Source organism: Gossypium raimondii, chromosome 13 (assembly GCF_025698545.1).
Source record: "Gossypium raimondii isolate GPD5lz chromosome 13, ASM2569854v1, whole genome shotgun sequence".
NCBI classification, from domain to species: Eukaryota; Viridiplantae; Streptophyta; class Magnoliopsida; order Malvales; family Malvaceae; genus Gossypium; species Gossypium raimondii.
Window position 1 is genome coordinate 5801037 of NC_068577.1, and position 23391 is coordinate 5824427.

A 23391-nucleotide genomic window follows, 5' to 3' on the forward strand; every position below is an offset into this window, starting at 1 on the left:
GTTTAAATAATAATATAATATAGCGCCGTTTTGAGCTAGGGTTCCTAGCGCCCAAACGACGCCGTTTAGCGACCATACCCGATGACCCGATCCAACCGCGGCTAGATCCGCGCGTTTTGGTAGGGGGAGGGATAATTGCACTCTCGGTCCTCTCTCTTTTGTTCTGGGTTCAAATCGGTTCTTTTCTTTTTTTTAATTTCACCCTTTAATTTGCTTTTCATTTTATTTTAGTCCATGCCGCAACGTAGCGTTTTGGAGGGTTGGGAATATTTTCGAATTAACCCTCCATGTTATTCGCGTATTGTACATTGGCCCTTATTTTGTTTATTTATGTTTTTCCCGATTAATTTCGTTTTAGTTGTAATTTAATCCTTTTTTGTGTTATTTTTTTAATTAGTTTAATATCTCCATTATTATTATTATTATTATTATTATTATTATTATTATAATTAGTTTTTTTAGTTAATCTTATTATATAGATCCTTTTATTTTATTATATGATATTATTTTATGTTTTTACGTATTATTACTTATTTTCACAAATATTTTACTATATACATTTTATATTATCTTAGTATAACTTATATATATATATATATATATATATTAAAATTCATAAATGTATATATATATATATATATGTTTAGCTCCAAAATTTTCATAATAATATCTTGTGTTTTTCCATACATATATATATTGAATTATTTTATGCACAAATATTCTATTCCTTTCAAATTTGCTATTCTATTTTACTTATTTTTACTTTATTATATATTATGACTATATATACTATTATTTACATTAAGATTTTTACTTATATAAATCAAAGTGTATATATATTAATTTTAACATTTATTCATTTTTTCCTTACAATTCTTCCGTTAAAATTCATTTAAACATTTTATTTGTTTTTAGTTCTATTATCAAATCGTTCCAAATCTTCATATTAATTACTTTTTTGGTATAATCTTGTGTATATTTTAAATCCTAAATTTATTTATTCTCACTTTTATTTTTTACATTTTATCTTCCTTTTAAATTAATAATTTTGAATGTTGATGTTGATATTGGCATAATGCATGATTGAAACTATTGTTATTGTATTTATTGATTTATTGTTCATCACTCATTGATGTATATTACTATTCAAATTTTGAATGATTCATTGTTCATTTAATCACTGCGTTTTTTTTACCGTGTTTCAATAAAAGCATTAGATTCATCTTATTTCGCAATTTGTCAAAATACCCGCTATTCATGATTCTCGAGAGAATTGTGCCCTAACTTACTGGGCTTCAATTTTTCTGATGAATTTAGATAGCCGAGTATCTCTTTTATAATAAAACCTTATGATTTCTAAATAAAGCTTTTCGGGATTTCAAAATGTTGGATTCTAACTTACTGGATATGACATTTTGTTATCTCGAGTTAAGGATTTTAAAATAAAGGCAATATTCGATGTTTAGGAATGTCGAGAAATTGAACCCTAACTTACTGGATTATGATTTCTCGATTGACCCAAATAGCCAAATATCCTTCTCAAAATGCATGAATTTTTAAAATTTAATAAAAGGACAAACCTAATTTCTAAGATTGAACTGTTGCACTCTAACTTACTGAGTTTGACAATTTATCTCTTTGAAATAAGTGAGTCTTATCATCCAATTTATTTTATTAAAATTTTCTTTTCAAAGGATCGTATTTTAAAACCTTTTCAAATTCTCGACACTAAGGCATTAAACAATTGATTCGGTACCAATTTTGGGCGTCACGAGGGTGCTAACCCTTCCTCGTGCGTAACCGACTCCCGAACCTATTTTCTCAAAATTCGTAAACCTAAAATCGTTTTCACGATGATCCGATCACACCTCATTAAAAGATCGGTGGCGACTCCCATTTTATTTTCGAAGTCGATCCCCGTTTTTTTCAAACATGAAAAAGGTTTCGACAGCTTGGCAACTTCGCTGGGGATAAAGAGAGTCAAGCCGTAAAATTGATTGTTTTTTGTCTTATTGACAAAAATTAAAAATTTGATTTGAAAAATTATGATCCTCTCTTTGCATGTGTTTGTATGATTACTGTAAATTAAGTTTTATACCTTGGCATCATATTGCATAAAGACTGTTAGTCTTTCCCTTTTAAGTGTGAGTGAGAAGCTACTCATTCGTGAGGTTTTCACCTCCGTGCAGGATAGTGGATCACTTTCGAAATACATCCGTACCTATGTCTTCGTGAGATCTTCATCTCCGTGTAGCCATAGGGAAATGTATTCCCCTAAACCGAACTCGGTCTGTATGAGCCTATAATGGGTGAGGATCGAGGAATCTGTTGGTTTGGGTACCTTGACTTTAGAGCCAAACCGCATGTAGAAGACCTTAGGAACCCATCCTAGGTAAAGCCGCTCCAAATCCCTATTATTTACCCGACTAGGTACTTTTTTTTCCTTGTTTGCTTCTATTTTGTACTAACCCCTCTTGTTGTGTTTTGATTATGATTGCATTGTATTTGCATCTTAGGGAAGAGATATTGATCCAAGTCTGATTACTAAATTAGAAAGCTTTTCATGGAATACGGATTCCTTGATAAAGTGGAAAATAGTACGACTGCCCGAATATATTCCAAAAAACACAGGAATGGTGATGAAAGAGTTCGTGACTTTACTTCGTGGCCCGAGGATTCAAGATGATTGTCTAAGAGCCTTCAATGTTCCAATTCTCTTAAAGAAGCTGTTTAGTATTACGAGGATAGGCAAACAATGGATCGTGATTAGAATCAAGAAAAAGGGAGCTAGTAGTGGCAACTATTGGAAATTTACGGGAACATGCGGATGAAGGAAAAGATTGATGTTGTCTCTTGGAATATAAGAGCGAGGCCGTATATATATCCGCTTTATGTAAAGAAATTTACCTTCTAGTAAAGTTTTCTAAATGTAATTTAATCAGAATCAACGTCTCTTTAGGCATGCATTTCATGCATCTGCATTATATAACATCATATGCATTAAAATCCATTGAAAGGGTCTAATTGAGTAAATTTATTTCAGTTAATTTGGAACACCAACACCCTTACGCTATCCAAGCAAAGGTTAGAGAAATGGAACAAAGGTTGGAAAAATTAGAGCGAATGCAGATGCAGATGAAGGAGCAATTGACCAAATTTCAACAGGAAATGAGAGATCAGATGCTAGAATTACAGAGAACTATGATGAGCCAGTTCGACCGATTGCTAGCTGGAGAGTTAAAAGAAGTGAAAGACTTGATGATCCACTTTGGGGTTCATATGGAAGATCTTGCATACTCCCCAGATTATATTCCGATAAGTGTCAAGGTCCAACTAGATGGGCGTCCACAAGGGGCACTCTCTACTATCAGATCCCAACATTATCAGACTGGTACATCAACACCGGTGAATTGCTTGACAGGCCTAGGATCCAATTTGAGGAACAATTTTCCTGTTGCTTTTGTTAAACAAGCAGAAATAAAACAATCAAGGGTGGAGTACCTAGATACTACAAAGGCCCCGAGGAAGAAGGGGAATAAATGGGATAATGCAGGCAGGTATAACAAGGGCCACTCAAAACTAGTCACTGCGGGCCGACCAAAGACAGAAACCACCAGCTATCAAAGCCTTTTAAAGCAAGAATCTTACACGAAGACAAACACTGAGAAGCTCCAGTTCACACCAATTCCGATGTCGTATAAGGAGCTGTATCAAAGCTTATTCGATGCACAAGTTGTTGCACCTTTCTACTCAAAACCCCCACAACCTCCGTACCCTAAATGGTATGATACAAGCGCGATATGTGATTATCATGCGGGAATTACGGGGCACTCAGTAGAGAATTGCATTGCCTTCAAAAAGCTAGTTGAAAGACTCATCAATATAGGCGTTTTCAAATTTGATGATTCATCCAGTGCAGAAAATCTGCTACCCAATCACATTGATGATGAGGTGAATACAATGTATGAAGAAGTATTAGGAAGCTATATGAAGACACAAAGGAAAAGGGACCTTGTTAGATATCCGCCCTTATAAATCTTGAGTTTTCTAAGCAATTGGACTGCGGAAGAAGTCCCTGTAGTTTTTAGAACTTATTTAGATTAATGTTCAGAACATTTTGTTATTTTTAGCCTAAAAATGATAGAAATTCCTTTGTGAAATAGGCTCATGTCTGAACGTCATTATTCTAATAAAATACATTTTTGCATTCATTTTTTAGCCAATATTCTTTTATTCTTTTCGAATAATTATTCTTTCATTATTTTTTATTTTCTTTCACATCATTCTTTCATTCATAATTATATTGTACAAATAATTATTCATAAATTCACACATTCTTTTGTATATTCTTTTGCACTTACTATGGGTCCCTAGATATCAATGACATGAATGACAGTATTGCAGACTTTGGATCTCCTTTTGAGCGAGGCATGTGTTTAGAGGGATCTCATGACTTTGAAAATGACATAGATCGTAGCTTATCTCCGGACTTGTTGAGGATGGTAGAACAAGAGGATGGACAGATCCTACCTCACAAGGAATTATTAGAAATTGTGAGCTTGGTGAAGATTAGAATTGACTTGACCGTAAAGACGAAGAAAGACCTTGTTGAGTTATCTCTAGATTTCAAAGATGTCTTTATATGATCATACCAGGATATGCCCGGGTTAACCGCTGATAATGAAATCTGCACAACAGCACGATGTAAGAAATTTGCAGTATGAACGATGTAATTTTTTACCGGGGCAATGGCTTTCTCGTTGACTCAACATAGCTTTGCCCATTTGAAGTCAAGTTCTCATCTCTTCAGGTTTTGTTGGATTTTATCCTGATTGAAAAGGAATATCCAAATTTTTTCATCATAGCTAAGTTTCGCCCCAAAAGGCTCTACGAGAGAAATTTGGTATTAAAGAAGATTTTTCGCATGCAATATGAAAGTGGAAGATCTTATGTGGGAGACTTTATTGAAAAAGCATTTGTTCTGATCAAAAGGGATAACAAGGACTTGCCTAATCCCAAGAGTTCAGATCCAATTTAAAAAAAAGAGCAAAAAGAAAAAAAAACAACAAAATCAAGAACAAAAAGAAAAAAGAAAAAAATCAAAGTCAAAATAAAAATATGAAAATGATAAAAGGAAAAAGAAAAATAAAAGGAAAGGCCAATGCGAAAACCCGCAAAGGGCGCTTTGTGACCAAATGTGGTTTTGAGTCGAAAAACCGAAAAGGGCGACTCAAATTTTGAGCAAAATGGGGCATGGACATCATTGAGATCATTAATTACTTCATCAAATGGATAGAGGCTGCTTCATGCGGCAATGTCATCATATGCCGATATAGAATTCCAAAGAAGATGATGTTGAAAAATACATTGAACTAGAATGATAACACGATGGCTGAGGTCTGTAATCAATTCAAGACCAGACACCACGGTTCATCACAGTATCACCCAAAATGAGTTAGAGAAAATAACTAAGACTTACGAGGGCTGGCATGTGAAGTTACCATTTACCCTTCTTATTTTTCGAACGTTTATCGGGACTTCAATTGGGGCAACACTCTGGTTTACAAGACAAAAGTAGTTATACCTATTGAAGTAGAAATCCCTTCTATCTGGGTATTAGTTGGATGAAGTAGAATGAATTCAATCTGATCAAAAGGAAAAAGGCTAAAAGCTTTCATCATGGACATATGTACCAGAAGCGAATGATGTGAGCCTATAATAAAAAGGTTCGTCCCAGAGAATTTCATGAGGGGGACCTGGTGTTGAAAAAGATCCTTCCTCTACAAAAGGATTTTAGAGAGAAATGGATGCCAAATTGGGAAGATCCTTATGTCGTAAAGAAGGCCTTTTCAGGAGGAGCTTTGATTTTGGGCGAAATGGATGGTAAAAGCCTGACTAATCCGGTAAACTCAGACTCAGTCAAGAAATACTTTGCCTAAAAAGGAGGAAAGACCAAGGTGAAAACCCGCCAAGGGCGCTTTGAGTCAAAAAAAATGGAGAGGCCAAGGTGAAAACCCGAAAAGGGCACTTTGAGACCAAAGGGGATTTGAGTTGAAAACCCAAAAAGGGCGGCTTAAATATTGATCAGAATGGGGCATGAGGTGATCAGAGCAATTCAAATTTTGGTCAGATTGGGGCATGTGGTGATTTTGCTATACTTGAATCAAAAGGAAAGGGTAGGCGACATCTTGGGGCATCGACAAAGCACTGTAGATCTCCTAAACACATGTCAAACTCAGAATGGTCTTCAGAAAGTTTGTACAGAGAAGTTCAAGTTGCGATATCTGGGGCACCAAATTTTTATATTGAATTTGTTGTTCTTGGAATACTTCATTCTTTTCCAAGATACACATTCCCAATCAATTTCTTTGTTATTCTTCTTTACTATTTTTGGTAATTTATTCCTATCGAGCTATGCTCAGAACCAAATTTATTTTTATCCATTGTTATGACCTTCTTGCGAGCATGTTGCATTGGAACAATGATTAATGGACTAATAAAACCATAGATATTATCTCTCTGAAGTGGAGCGGATTAAAACCATAGATATTATCTCTCTGAAGTTGCAGTAGAGTAGATCGCGTCCAGTCTTATCTCAATGAATTGTAGTGGAGCAGACCAAATGTAGCAAATTTTGTTCTCTTGAGAAGTTATGAGTTACAAATCCTATCTCCCTGATGTTGTAGTGGAGTGGATCGAAGCACCAATCCCTATGCCTTTGAAGATGCAGTAGGATGGAATGAGGCTACTTAAAGAAGAAGAGCACCAAGATCCAACACGATCGGACAAAATTGGCCATTTAAAGTCTTTACTCTGTTCCCGTTACACGACAACGAGCAAAGAGGGGCAGCTGTAATCCCAATTTTGACCCGGGCCGACTAAAAAAAATAAAACCAATATAAAAGCAAAAAATATTAAAAGACCATTTACAAATAAAACAATCCAATTACAATGGGCCAAATTCGGGTTTTAAGCCCGATCACTAAAAGAAACCCTAGGCATTCAACCCTAGCACGAGCGCCGCAACAGCTTCCAGCGCCGTTCTCCCCACGCCTCCATGCGCTACGCCGTGCCACGTCATTGTACGGCCATTCCTGCAACAAACGAAAGACGAACAACGCAGCACTAAACAAAAAAAGGACAGATAACAGTTGTAAAAATTCAGATTTTGATTATTTCTTTTGGATTTTTCGGCAGTATAAAGACCGATTTAAAAAAATCTGTAAAGGAGGAGACCCACTAATATTGTATGAAAGTTTTTTAAAAAGGAAGGCAATAGAAAGAAACAGTTTCAAGAAAGGTGATTGGAAATTTATTTTATTTTGATTTCTTCTTTCTTTTCTGCTTCTTCAATATTAGTTTTAGATTCTTGTTTGCAAAAGAGAAAATAAAGGGAAATAAAGGAGAAGGTTACCTGGTAACGCCTTCAGATCCATGCGAGGAGGAGCTAAAAAGCCCCTAGGGGTACAGCTCCGACCACTGTTGAGTGTAATCGCGGCGGAGATGTGGCGTACTGATGGCGGTGAAGGCTAGGGTCAAAACCTAACAGAGAAAACAAGCAATTTTTTTTTTAAACTAGGCTGCTAATGTTTTTTTTAGAAAATTTTGTTTAAATAATAATATAATACGGCGCCGTTTTGAGCTAGCGTTCCTAGCGCCCAAACGACACCGTTTAGCGACCATACCCGATGACCCGATCCAACCGCGGCTAGATCTGCGCGTTTTGGTAGGGGGAGGGATAATTGCGCTCCCGGTCCTCTCTCTTTTGTTCTGGGTTCAAATCGGTTCTTTTCTTTCTTTTTTTTAAATTTCGTCCTTTAATTTGCTTTTCATTTTATTTTAGTCCATGCCGCAACGTAGCGTTTTGGAGGGCTGGGAATATTTTCGAATTAACCCTCCATGTTATTCGTGCATTGTACATTGGCCCTTATTTTGTTTATTTATGTTTTTCCCGATTAATTTCGTTTTAGTTGTAATTTAATCCTTTTTTGTGCTATTTGTTTCTTTTTAATTAGTTTAATATCTCCATTATTATTATTATTATTATTATTATTATTATTATTATTATTATTATTATTATTATTATTATTATTATTAGTTTTTTTACTTAATCCTATTATATAGATCCTTTTATTTTATTATATAATATTATTTTATGTTTTTACGTATTATTACTTATTTTCACAAATATTTTACTATATACATTTTATATTATCTTAGTATAACTTTTATATATATATATATATATATATATATATATATATATTTTTTTTTTTAAAATTCATATATGTATATATATACGTTTAGCTCCAAAATTTTTCATAATAATATCTTGTGTTTTTCCATACATATATATATTGAATTATTTTATGCACAAATATTCTATTCCTTTCAAATTTGCTATTCTATTTTACTTATTTTAACTTTATTATATATTATGACTATATATATACTATTATTTACATTAAGATTTTTACTTATATAAATCAAAGTGTATATATATTAATTTTAAGATTTATTCATTCTTTCCTTACAATTCTTCCGTTAAAATTCATTTAAAGATTTTATTTGTTTTTAGTTCTATTATCAAATCGTTCCAAATCTTCATATTAATTACTTTTTGGTATAATCTTGTGTATATTTTTAAATCTTAAATTTATTTATTCTCACTTTTATTTTTACATTTTATCTTCCTTTTAAATTAATAATTTTGAATGTTGATGTTAATATTGGCATAATGCATGATTGAAACTATTGTTATTGTATTTATTGATTTATTTATTGTTCATCACTCATTGATGTATATTACTATTCAAATTTTGAATGATTCATTGTTCATTTAATCACTGCGTTTTTTTTACCGTGTTTCAATAAAAGCATTAGATTCATCTTATTTCGCAATTTGTCAAAATACCCGCTATTCACGATTCTCGAGAGAATTGTGCCCTAACTTACTGGGCTTCAATTTTTCTGATGAATTTAGATAGCCGAGTATCTCTTTTATAATAAAACCTTATGATTTCTAAATAAAGCTTTTCGGGATTTCAAAATGTTGGATTCTAACTTACTGGATATGACATTTTGTTATCTAGAGTTAAGGATTTTAAAATAAAGGCAATATTCGATATTTAAGAATGTCGAGAAATTGAACCCTAACTTATTGGATTATGATTTCTCGATTGACCCAAATAGCCAAATATCCTTCTCAAAATGCATGAATTTTTAAAATTTAATAAAAGGACAAACCTAATTTCTAAGATTGAACTGTTGCACTCTAACTTACTGAGTTTGACAATTTATCTCTTTGAAATAAGTGAGTCTTATCATCCAATTCATTTTATTAAAATTTTCTTTTCAAAGGATCATATTTTAAAACATTTTCAAATTCTCGACACTAAGGCATTAAACAATTGATTTGGTACCATTTTTGGGCGTCACGAGGGTGCTAACCCTTCCTCGTGCGTAACCGACTCCCAAACCTATTTTCTCAAAATTCATAGACCTAAAATCGTTTTCACGATGATCCGATCACACCTCATTAAAAGATCGGTGGCAACTCCCATTTTATTTTTGAAGTCGGTCCCCGTTTTTTAAATTTAAAAATGGTTTCGACAATCACTATGGCTTAGCATTGCAGAAAACTATACAAACAAAACTATATAACACCAAGGATTCCAATATCTTTGATCCACAATACAATAAGTGATTTACACCCTATCACTCCCCAAGTATAGAGATCTCACCTTTGTACCTAAAGACAAGCGCACTCACTTCCCTGAGAATTTAGGCAGTAAACTCTCAATGTTTACAATAATAGTTTGCACTCTCTTATAAAATATTTCCTCAATGAACAAATTAGAATGCTCTTAATACGCTCTCATATAAAACCTATAAAAACCTCCAAACATATATCAATTTTGGCTACTTAACATAGAATCTAAGTGAATACAAAATAACTCTCTAACCTCCTTAACCTGACCCAGAAGTTACTGTTGGATTTTGAAGCTTACATTGGCCACTGAAATGACTCAGTAAAAAAATGATCAGTTTCTCAGAGAATTCCCTTTTAAAATAATTTGCCTATTTTATTTCGGAAAAATTGTAGTGGGCTTCTCGTAGTTTTATTATTCTATTTTGTTTATTAAAAAAATATTATACATGCTTACAATCACCAATTTGTAGGTTCGTCCAATTATTTAACTTAACCAGTTTTAACGATATTGCATGCAAAATACCAAAATAACCCAAAATATAGAACCCATACCACAATCTGTATAAAAATTAGTGATAAAAATTATAATATTAAACTGAAAAATCTAGACGAGACCTCTGAACTCCGAGTCTGGGTCCTAACCTCTCAGGTTACCTATAAGATAATAAACTAAGAGAATGAGCGATAAAACTCAGTGTGAGTCTTAATAATGAGAAATTAGTGTACCAAATATCACAAAAGCATGCAAGTAAACAGAGATAACAGTCCTAACTGTGTCACAAAACACAGTGTTTCAGAATGTTTAGAATCACAAAGTATTCATAATTTATGAACATGTCCCTAAATGTTGGTGTTATTTCCTACCTGTCCATTCGCTACACACCATAGAACTCATCCATTCGTACACACCATAATAATGAGAGTCGTAGCTCATTATGGATAAACCACCAGTAACAGTAACTATTTATAGATAAACTTCCAGTAATTTACGATTAAACTGCTACTAAAAATTTGTGGACGAACTGCCAGAACTCCAAACAATACTCTAGTGTTGCGGCTATACCGCTAGAACTCCAATATTTACGGATAAACCACCAAGACTCCCATATTTACTGATAAACCACTAGAACTGCTCTGTCACCAATCTTTCCAACCCTATGCAACAGAATGGCATAACATGCATCACGAAATCATGTACAATACAGAATAGTGGCATGTATTAACATGCGATCAGTAACTTGGTAACAGTGGCATGCTTTACATGCAATCAGTAAATACATAACAGTAAACATGCTCTCATGCATTCAATAAAACAAGTAATAATTATATAGTATCATACATTAGTAGTTTATACTTATTCAATCGTAGTAGACAACCCTTAGGCACATTTAGACAATCATAGAAGTAAGCACAAGTCACATTCGGCTATTACCAATAGGGGCACATATGCATTTAATTTACACATTCAAGGCTCACGACATTTGGTTAATCTCAACTTGGTAACATACACAATCGGTTAAGTCTTATAACATTCACCACGTAATCGGCCACCCACATCACTTACCTAACATTCAGCCATAACCCAAGAAGACATACAAATTCGACCAACTTGCAAAAACACATGCATACATTTCAGCCAACTTACAAAACACATACAACACATTCGACCATGGTATAAGGGTTACACACACACACACTGATCACAAATGTTTAAGACACACACCTCAATGCACGTCTATAAAGCACTATCAATTGTTCGAAGCACCACTACGATTCGGATCTTGGTCGGTTCCTTCCAGATCTAAAACTTGGATACAGAGTACACAAAAAAATATAAGAGTCAATCAAATACCACTATAAGATTCGACCAACACAAGAAAAAAGAAATGTGATACGAAATTGGATCTGATTTTAATATCAACTTACTCTTCCACCAGATTTTAAATCTGATATGACAATTGATCAAAGAATTCAAATGTTCATCGAAAAAGTAGAAAGAAAATGGAGAAAAAAGAGATGAGCAAAGAGCAAAAAAATTTCCACAGTAATGGTGAAAAGAATAGGCGACACAACAAAAGTAAAACTAGGATTTAGGGGATAACAAAATAAAGAAAAGAGAAGAAAATTGAAGAAGATGAGAGAAAAAAGGAGGAGGGGTGGTAACAGGAATGAGCAGATGATGAAGAAAAGAGAGGCTGAACAGGAAAAATATATATATACTAGGGTTTTATTAGACTTATGGACGACACACTCTAGGGTTTGGGAAGCAAAAATAGGCTGAAAATAAAGATATGTGAGGGGAGGGAATCAAAATCAGGTCTCAAGGATAATTTTACTAGCACTTAATCATTAGACTAGTAACTCATTTTATCCTAACAAACACACATAAGATAACCCTAAAAAATCGGGGTGTGACAACTCTCCTCCCCTTAAAAAATTTCTTCCTCGTAATTTCCTGCTGATATACCAGTCATTTAGCCACAAAGTCTGTTACCCTCTTTTCAACTCAGATCACCACTTTTTCGCTACACAACTTTGATTCTAGTGCAATTCTAGGAAAAACTTCACCCTAAACTTCTAATGGACATATCTTAAAGAACTAATTATAGAAACATTACTAACAGATTCCTCCACCCCAATTTCCTAGTTTTAACAGAAAAAATATTAACATCAAACGATTGAGCAAAACCAATATTAATCAATGCAAAATAAAAATTTTGAATGGATGCTAGCTATATAAACTAATGTTGTCTATCTAGCATCAGTTCTGGTCAGACCCCTCAGAGATAATTGTCTAGCTCTCTGATTCTGAACTTATACCTGACCAGGAGGATGACGTGGACAATCCTTTATTTGATACTCGACAAACCCACATCTGAAACATACACCCATATTTTTATAACACTCACCCGGATGTCGCTTATCACAATATCTACAAACCTTAATCCTCACTGATCCAATAGAACCTCCAGCATTAGCTCCTGCATTAATTTGTTGTGGCTTCCATTCTCTAGCCCTCCCATGCTGAACTTATTATTTTCCCTTAGTCTTCTCAACCAAGGCCTCAAACACTCTTTCCTAATGAGGGGCCACTTAGATTTTCAAGTCATATATGAGTCTATCTTCAAATCGCAAGTTTTTGTCCTACTTAGTTGTCATCATATCCTCAACATAACAGCTCAATCTAAAAAACTCAGCCTCATATTCAACTACTAACATGTCTCCTTGCTTAAGTTATATAAATTCCAACCGATGGGCCTCGACATACGAAGTACCTACATATTTCTTTTGAAAGGCCTCCTGATAGTAGGTCTAAGTTATACGCTCAACCTATGTACCTCTAACCACAGATTGCCACCAACTATAGGTTTCGTCCCTCAGCAAGGGCATAGTACCCTTAAGCTTCTGTTCTTGAGTGTAATCCATATCCTCCAAAATCCTTTCAGTGGTCTCTATCCAATATTCTACCACTATAGGAGTTGTTCTAGCAACACCAGTAAATAACTTGGCCCTATTAGATCGAAGCCTCTTAGTAACGAGCCCACAATTTTTAGTCCCAATCTAAGCTCTAGCGACCATTTGTAAAACCCTTAACAGGGTCACAGCCTCATCCCCAGTCTCTTGATTTTCGCCTTCAGTGGTAGGTGCATCAACAGTGTCGTTCATCTCTAGGTTGGACATACGTCTTAGAGATTCTCAGAAACCTTCTTTTTAAATCATTTGCCTATTTTATTTCGAAAAAACTGTAGTTGACTTCTCTTAGTTTTATTATTCTTTTTTTATTATTAAAAAATACATTCTTACATGCTTATAATCACCAATTTGTAGGTTCGTCCAATTATTTAACTTAACCAGTTTTAACGATATTGCATGCAAAATACCAAAATAACGTAGAATATCGAACACGTACCACAATTTGTATAAAAATTATTACAATCCAGAATAGTGATAAAATTTATAGTATTAAATTGAAAAATCTAGATGAGACCTTCGAATGTCGATTTCGGGTCTTAAACTCTCTGGTTACTTATAAGATAGTAAACTAAGGGAATAAGCTAGAAAACTTAGTACGAGTCTTAATCATAAGAAATCAGTGTACCAAAGATCACAAAAGCATGCAAGTAAATAGAGATAACAGTCCTAACAATGTCACAGATCACAGTGTTTCAGTATATACAGAATCATAGAGTGTTCATAATGTATAAACTTGTCCCTGAATGCCAGTGTAGTTTCCTACCCATCCATCTACTACACACCATGAGTTCTCTAGAACTCATCCATCCATACACACCGTAACAGTAAGAGTCGTAACTCATTGTGGATAAACCACCTGTAACAGTAAATATTTACAGATAAACTTCCAGTAATTTGCGTTTAAATTGCCACTAAAAAATTACGGACGAACCGCTAGAACTCGAAAAAAAATATTCTAGTGTTGCGGTTATATCATTAGAACTCCAATGTTTGCTGATAAATCTTCAAGACTCCCATATTTACGGATAAACCACTAGAACTCCTCTATCACCAATCTTCCCAACCCCATACAACAGAATGGCATAACATGCATGATAGAATCAGGTATAGTAAAGAATAGTGGAATGTATTAACGTGTGATCAGTAACGCGGTAACAGTGGCATGCTTTACATACAATTAGTAAATACAAAATAGTAGACATGCTCTTATGCATTCAGTAAAACAAGTAATAACAATATGATACCCTAAATCAATAGTTTATACTTATTTAATCATAGCAGGTAACCCTTAGGCACATTCGAATAATCATAGAAGTAAGCACAAGTCACATTTGGTTGTTAGGGATAGGGGCACATATGTGTTTAATTTACACAGTCAAGGCTCACGACATTCGATTTCCACAATTTAGGGTTCATGGCATTTGGTTAATCTTAACTTGGTAACATACACAATCGATTAAGTCTTATAACATTCACCATACAATCAGCTACCCACATACACTTACCTGACATTCAGCCATAGCACAAGAAGATATACATATTCAACCAACTTGCAAAACAGATACAACATATTCGACCATGGTATAAGGGTTACACACACACTCTAATCACAAATGTTTAGGGCACACACCTCAATGCATGTCCATAAAGCACTATCAATTGTCCAAAGCACCACTACAATTCGAATCTAGGTCAGTTCCTTCTAAATCAGAAACTTAGATAGAAATACACACAGAACAAAAAGATAAGATTCAGTCAAATACCACTATAAGATTCGACCAACGTAAGGAAAAAGAAATGAGATACGAGATTGGATCTGATTTTAATATCAACTTACTCTTCCACCGGATTTTTGATTTGAGAAGACAATTGATCAAAGAATTCAAATGTCCATCGACAAAAAGGCCAAATCAGCTTCGGCCAAAATGAAACTTGTTATTTCAAAAATAGTAATAATGAATGAAGATAAGGGAAAAAATGATGCGGCAATGGTAAGAAAAAGTCAGCAGAGATTTGACCACAAATGGAGTGAAGTAGAAGAAAGAAAATGGAGAGAAAAGAGATGAGTTGAATGCAAAAAAAAATCGATAGCAATGGTGAAAAGAAGGGGTGGCACAACAGAAGTAAAACTAGGGTTTAGGGGACAGAAGAGTAGAGAAAAGAGGAGAAAATTGAAGAAGATGGGAGAAAGATGGAAGAGGGGGCGACAATAGGAATGAACAAATGAGGAAGAATAAAAAGGCTGAATAAGAAAAAGAAACTATATACTAGGGTTTTATTAGGCTTATGGACGACATAATCTAGGGTTTGGGAAATTAAATTAAGCTGAAAATAAAGATATGCAATGGGAGGGAAACGAACTCAGATCTCAAGGATAATTTTACGAACACTTAACTATTAGGCTAGTAACTCATTTTATGCTAACAAGCACACATAAGACAACATTAAAAAAATCGAGGCGTAACAAAGTCCTTAAAAATAGTTATTACCATATCAACATTCAACGCACAATTAATCGAATATTTGGTCTCCAAAATCAACAATGTAATCTCGATCGAATCTCCACATTCTAAGGACTTAATTGATTCACTTGAATCCAATTCAATCTTCAAAATTCAATGATTGATTTCCAAAGGTAAACCACAATATCTTCAATATAATAGCACATTAACAAATCCAAATATATTTTTCATTAAATTGCCAATCCAAATAATGCAAGTAATTAAACTATCTCAGTAGTAGTTTGCAGTGAGCACTACCGAGTGCCATTTAGCATCAATCGACTTATCTTGCCTCCACAACATGTATAATATATATAAGTATGAGTTTGGAAAAATTTTTGAATTGACAAGAATACCCTTTATTTTCTACCATATTACTAAATTGATTTTTAAAAATATTTATAATTTAATTTAGAATTATTAGTTATAACTTTATTTATTAAGGAGAAGTTGTGATAATTTTATTCACTCTAAAATAGAATCATAACTTGAATAAAAGTCTAAGCATGCTCATTGGAAATAACTAATAAATTAAGGTTAAAATATTAAATTTAAAAATCCAAATTATTTTTAGTTTTTACAAGTAATTTTTTTATTTTCATATTTATTAGTGTAATAAAATAAAGTTATAACTTGAATAGAAGTCTAAGTATATAAAAAAAGATTATTTTTATCATTTAATTCTTTTTTAGTGAAAATAAAGTAGAACATTATAAAAAACTAGAAAGGCACTAGAGGAAAGGTTTCAAATAACTGTAAACCCTTCTCCCTACCAAAAGCTAGCTTGGTGATGCTATCAACTTCCATGTTTTCGTCTCTAGGAACATGTTCGATTGACCAAACTTCCACATTTTGCAAAAGTTGCAAGATACATCTGAGTAGCATAGAATTTGATCCATTCGATAAAGACTCCTTAGTAGTTCCAATGACTTCCATATCATTTGTTTGCACCAAAATTCTATCATGTTGTCTACCTTGTGCCAGTGTCACACCATCGAGAGTGCCCCACAGGTCAACTTCAAAAATCGAACATTTCCCCAATCTTCGATTGTAGCCAAATATCCAATCTCCAATTATGATTTCTCAATACGCTACCTGCCGCAGCACAACCTGTGTTAGTTTTAACAGCTCCATCAGATCTTATGTAGATCCACCTTTCTATTTCCTCTATCTCCGCTTTTGATGTAAGTGTCACAGCAATGTCTCCCTTACAAGCTATAATATATTGATTAGCCCAACTGTGCAAAACTTTGACAATCTCCTCTGCACTCCACGATACCCTATTAAAGGTGCTAATATTCCTGTTTTTCCAAATTTTCCAAGCAACTAGGCCAAAAAAACACGACCAATCGACATTCTTCCAAGCTATGTTTAGACAATTTTCCAAATTAGACTCAATCCATTCTTGCAAATTACCTGTAAAGAAAATGGTTAGTTTATGGGGGGATGATTCGGCTCCATACGTTCAAATCTGTGTCGCAATCCTTTATAACATGTAACACGTCCTCTACTTCATGTCCACAAATTAGACACCTGGAGTCACTACCCACACCACGCCTTAGTCATTCTACTTGAGTAAGTAACCTCTGTTTTAAAGCCAGCCAAAGAAAAACCTGCACTCTTTGAGGTCCCTTAACCTTTCATGACAAATTCCAAGCTTCCTCCCTAGGATTCCACGAACTCTCCCTAATCTTACAATAAACACTCTTGATAGAGAAGCACCTAGAAGAGGTTCCCAACCAATAAAGTATGTTAGGCCCTGCTGCAGGATGTAGGGGAAGAATTCTCGTAATGTGCCCAATTAAATCTTCAAAAATCCAAACTCGAAAAAGTTCTATGTTCCTTCTTTTGTAATCATCTCCCTTAAACAACAATCTGTGGCGTTATTGGCACTTGCTGGGATAAGGTTAATTAGTGGGCCAACCTCCGAAATCCAACTATCCCTCTAACACTTAATGGAGTTGTCGTCTCCAACTGACCAGAAAATATTTTCTCTAAGTCGTGGTTATACCTTAAATAAAGCTCTCTAAAAAAAAGAGCAACTACCTACAAAGCCTTCAATCTCGACAGAATGTTAAACCCCAACTTTAGTAGAAAGATGGTGTTATGATCTTTTAGCTATCGAAACGTAAGCCCTTTTACAAGTTTTGGGTTGACAAATTGAGTTCCAACTGACAAGGGTTATTTTTTTATTCCCTACAGTGGACCCCCAAATGAATTGTCAATTTTATCACAAATATCTTGCGTTATTCTTAATGACTACATGAAGTAACTAGGTATTGTGAGAAGGACCGACTGAGCTAAGGTAACTTTGCCAGCTAGAGACAATTGCCTAACATCCTACCTTTGTAACCTAGACTTAACTTTTTCCACCACGAACTTCAAAGAACTATTGATTACATTTTCGTGAAAGAGAGGAACTCCCAAGTATGAACCCAAATTATGCACCTTGCGGAACCCAAGCATGTCGCACAGACTCCTTGCCAAAACATCATCCATACCTTTGGAAAAGAAAATGTTCATCTTGTGAGCATTCACTCAGTGCACAGAAAAGCTACAAAAAGTATCCAACAGGTCCTTAATTAATCTGGCCTAGTGTTCATCTACTTTTCCAAAGATAACAAGATCGTCAGCAAATAACAAATGAGAAAGTGGCAGAACTGAAATGGATAGGTGAATAGGAGACCAGATACCAAAACTTATAGATGAATTAATGCTCTAACCCAACCATTTCAAGTAGAGAACAAAAAGATGGGGTGATAGAGGACATCATTATCGAATGCCCCTTACAAGACTGAATTTTTGAGTCGGCACCCCGTTCTAAAGGATCTGCATAGTAGAATTTGTGATGGCAGAGATAATAACATTCCTGGGGAAATATGAAATGGATGCGGCTTGAAGGGAGGCGTCAATAAATTTCCAACTAACCTTATCATAAGCTTTCTCCAAATCAATCTTAATAGCCATCCAATTTTTATGTTTGCTTCACATTGAATGGATAACTTCTTGAGCCACTATGATGTTGTCTGTGATTCATTCCAGCAATAAAGCCAGCCTATTCAAATTATATAATCATAAGAAAAACCACCTTAAATCTATTCACAATCATCTTGATTACCAATTTGTAAAGAACCAAACAAAGGCTTATAAGACGAGACTGAGAAAAATTTTCTAGATTACGAAGCTTAGGAAGCAGTATAAGCAAAGTATTATTAAGCTCTCTATCAATGACCTGTCCATCAAAAGGTTTTCTTACCCAGTCATAGGTAGCGCTACCAATTAACTCTCATTGGCTCTGAAAAAGAGAGCGTGATAACCATTACTATTAGGTGCTTTCAATGTAGTCATATCAAACATGGCGGCCTTTATCTCTTCATTCGAAATTACTTTTCTTAAGAGCACCTCATCATTCTGATCAAGTTTAGGGAATGAACTGATGGGTATAGTTATCGTGGGAATCGGTACCTCACTATACAGTTTCTTAAAAAAGCAAACTGCTTCAGATTAGAGCCTCTCATCCTTGAAAATCCAATCACTCTCTTCATTCTTCAAAGCAGAATTTTTATTACGATTTCTCTTTTGAATCGTGCGCGAGTGGAAGAATTTAGTGTTTCGATTCCCAAATTACAACCAATCACATCTAGCTTTTTGTTTTCGAAGAAGCTTTCCATGATGAAGAGCACACTCCAATTCCTCTTGTATCTAGTTTTCCATACTGCTTAAATGCTCAGAATGAAGTTTCTCTAAGGCTTTTTGAACATTAGACAATCTATGCATCAAATTCCTCTTGCATAACCCAATAAAGCCATACATAGAACAATTCCAATCTTTAATGTCATTAGTGAATAAATTTAAAGATTAAACCATATTACCTTTAAAACACCACTTCTCTTTGAAAAATACCGAAAATTTAGGGTGCTCAACCCAACCTGCAAGGAATCGAAAAGGCCGGCCTTGAGGCAAGGTAGCATCCAACATAAGAGAAAGCAATAGAGGTCTATGATTTAACTTAATTCTTGGCAGGTGAGTGACAAAATAGTTTGAGAATGCTCGCAACCAAACGTTGTCTCCAATTTCCCTTCGAGTCTTTCAAAAAGACCTCTTTGATTTCAAGTAAATAGGGGCCCTTGAACCCCAAATCCTACAAATTAGACATCCCAAGAAAATCATTAAAAAGAGTACAACCTTTCCCAACTGTACGCCCTCCTTTATTCTCATTAGATGAAAGCAAAGCATTAAAATCGTCGATAGTCATCTAAAGGGTGTTGCCTATCGGGATAACAAATAAAAAGTCTTCCCAAAGCTTCCTTCTCTTTTTGTTTATTCAAGCTTCCATACACAATAGCAATATGAATAGGCAAAACAAAATCAGTCTTAAGAACATGAATGCAAATGAATTGGGGTTACTACAGAGAATTTCAACAGAAATCGAGTCTTTCCAACCAACCCAAATGCCTCTAGAGAATCCAATAACCTCCACCCTGTGAGAAAATTGAAAACCCAAGCTTGATATAATTTTATCGGCTTTGAAACCGCTTACCCTCGTCTCCAACAAACTCACAATATCAAGATTATGCTCTCTATTGTATTCACGGAATATTTTAGGAAATTTCGGATTAACACAATTCTGGCAATTCTAAGAAAAAACTGTCAAATTCATAAATAAAATAGATAAAAGAAGAAACTAGCTTAGAGCCCCTAAGCTCTAGATTTTGCATTCCTTTCGAAGCATCTAATCTTTTGTTATTTTCCGTATCAAGGTGGGTAATAATTAACTCAACCAAGGAGCTTATATATTCAGACAACAGAACACAAGTGGAACCAGCTAATTTAAAATTATATATGCGGTTACAAATGATTCGATTAAGCTTTCTACCGCTACGATTTGTTTCACCTTTGTCGCTTAAACCCCATGATTTGGAAATAAGCTTTTCATTTTTAACCCCACCATCTTTTACGTCCCCCATTAATTGACCTTCTTGGAAGTATGATATTCCTTGAAAAATACGGCCGAATGCTTCCCATGATCTGAAACATTCTTATCTAAAACCACCACCACTCCTTTCAATTCTTCAGAGGTGGGATTGAAGTGAGTAATCGTCATGTTGAGGTTACTTGATACATTAGAAAACTTTGGAGGATCACTAACATGTTTGATTGGGGGGGCTTATGAATTGATTCTAGCCCAATTAGGTGGGCCAACGACCGAACATTAGTTTGGTTGACTGTAATATCTATTATAGTCCGAGTGGAATAGGGTGTTATTCCGGGAAAAGCCAGCATAGTTATTCCCTTTCTTCAGCACTGAATCATGAGGAGTAAATTTTTTCCCTATTTTCATTTTTTGCCCCTAACGTTTCTGAAACAGCCTCCTCCCCCCTCAACTTGACAGCCTCTCTCACCCACCTTCCTCAGTCGATACCATCAAATCTGCTGTTTTGTTTTTCTAAATCCAAAATTAAGGTCTTCGAATTGTTCTCCCATTAAGCTATTTTGTCGCTGAAGAAGATGTTACGTTGGTTTCTTGTTTGGTCGACTTGTACAATGTTGGAACCTATAACACATATACGAGATTCAAGGCTGGCTACTTAAATGATTTGGAAAGAATGCTAGAAAAAGTTTTACCTCATGCTATGTTGAAGGCTAAGCCTAATTTTGAATTGAGGATTAGGACATTCAAAAGGAATTGAGCAATCGTTTACGACATGCTTAGTGGAAAAGACAATAGCGTCTTTGGTTGGGACGAGGATAGACAGATGGTTGTTATTGAAGATGTTATGTGGAACTCATATATAAGTGTAAGAATTATTTCTTATCTTTGTTGAAATAATTTTTTTGAAAACGGGATCGACTTGGATTTTGAAAAATAAAACGAGTATGGGAGTCGCCACCAATCTTTCTTTGATGAGGTGTGATCGGTCCACCTTGAAAAATGGCCGTTTTTAATAAACAATTTGATTTTATCAAAACAACAGTTTTGGTCTACGAAAATCAGAAAACGGGTTCGGGAGTCGGTTACGTACGAGGAAGGATTAGCACCCTCGTAACGCCCAAAAATTGGTATCCAGTTGATTAATTAGTGTCTTAGTGTCGAAGATCAAAATTTTTTTAGACAAATACATATTTTTCTCATTAATCAAGAAAGAGAATTACGTCCCGTAAGTTAGGATGCAATGCCCAAAATTCTCGATACAAGAATGAATGCCGAAAAAAATTATTTAAAAAAAAGATATTCAATTATCTCGAGTTTTAGAAAAGACCATGTTCCGTAAGTTAGAACACAATCTTTTATTAATTCCCGAAATTATTTTAAAAATGTTTGAAAAGATTCGTGTACTTGGATTTATCGAGAAAATCGAAACCCCGTAAGTTAGGGTACGACTTTTCGGAATCTCAAAATATAAAATGCTATTCATTTAAAACAAATTTTGATATATCGAGTAAAATGAAATACAATGTCAAAAAAAATGCGAAAATGGATTATATCGTTGGCATGCAAGACAAGCAACAATATACGATGACCAACACGAATAGCAGAGTGCGAGTAAAAAAACAAATTAAAGAGAAACGGTAAACAAACGAGTTGAATTAAAATGCTTTTGAAATTAAATGGGCATAAAGGCAGACATTACACGAAACAATGGAACAATAAAATATATCCATATGTATATACACAAAATTATAAAAATAAGAAGAATGTGTGCATATATATTATGAAATATAAAATAAATGTAAGAATGTATATATACATATGTAAATTAAAATATGTACCTATGTGTATATATATATATAAGAATCATGAAATATAAAAGAATAGATAAAAGCGTGTGTATATGTATAAATATTTATGACAATCAAAGAAAATATTTGTATATACGTATATTATAAAAATGTATGCATGTATTTATATTTTGAAATTATAAAATATGTAAAAAAACATATAAAGATGAAAAACCGGAAAATGTATGCACGTATATATGTATATATATTTATAAAATAAAAATAAAAATGTATAAGTATGACATATATAAGTAAATTATGAAAGTATGTATATGTATGTATTAAAATACGTGTATATATATATATAAGTACATATATGTATATAAAAATGCAAAATATGCAAAAAAAGTATATTCATAATAATTTAAAAATGTATGTGTATATAATATAGAGAACGTATGTATATTTGTATTTTAAAAATATAACATGCAAAAGATAAATATGTATGTATATATATATTATTGAAATCTGAATTTAAAAACATAAATACGTGGCAATATTAATAATAAAAACAACAACAACAACAACAATAATAATAATAATAAGAGTACATAAATGATACAAGGACTAGTTTAAAAACATAAATACGTGGCAATGTTAATAATAAAAATAATAATAAGAGTACCTAAATGACAGAAGGACTAGTTTGAAATCCAGGTAGAAATTTAAGAGCCAATTTGGAATAAACACAAATATGCGAACCCCATTGAACATGCACAGAACAGAGAAGGATCAAAAGGGAAATTAATCCCTGCCCCTTAAAACGCTGCGTTCCAATAAGGATCGAAGTGCGACATGCAAGAAATTATGTGGCCTTATTGAAAAAATCACAGGGGAACCACATTGCACAACAGAGAAAACACGGGGGGACCATTCGTGCAAATATCCCCCCAAAATGAAAACACGCGGATCCTGAGAAAGCGA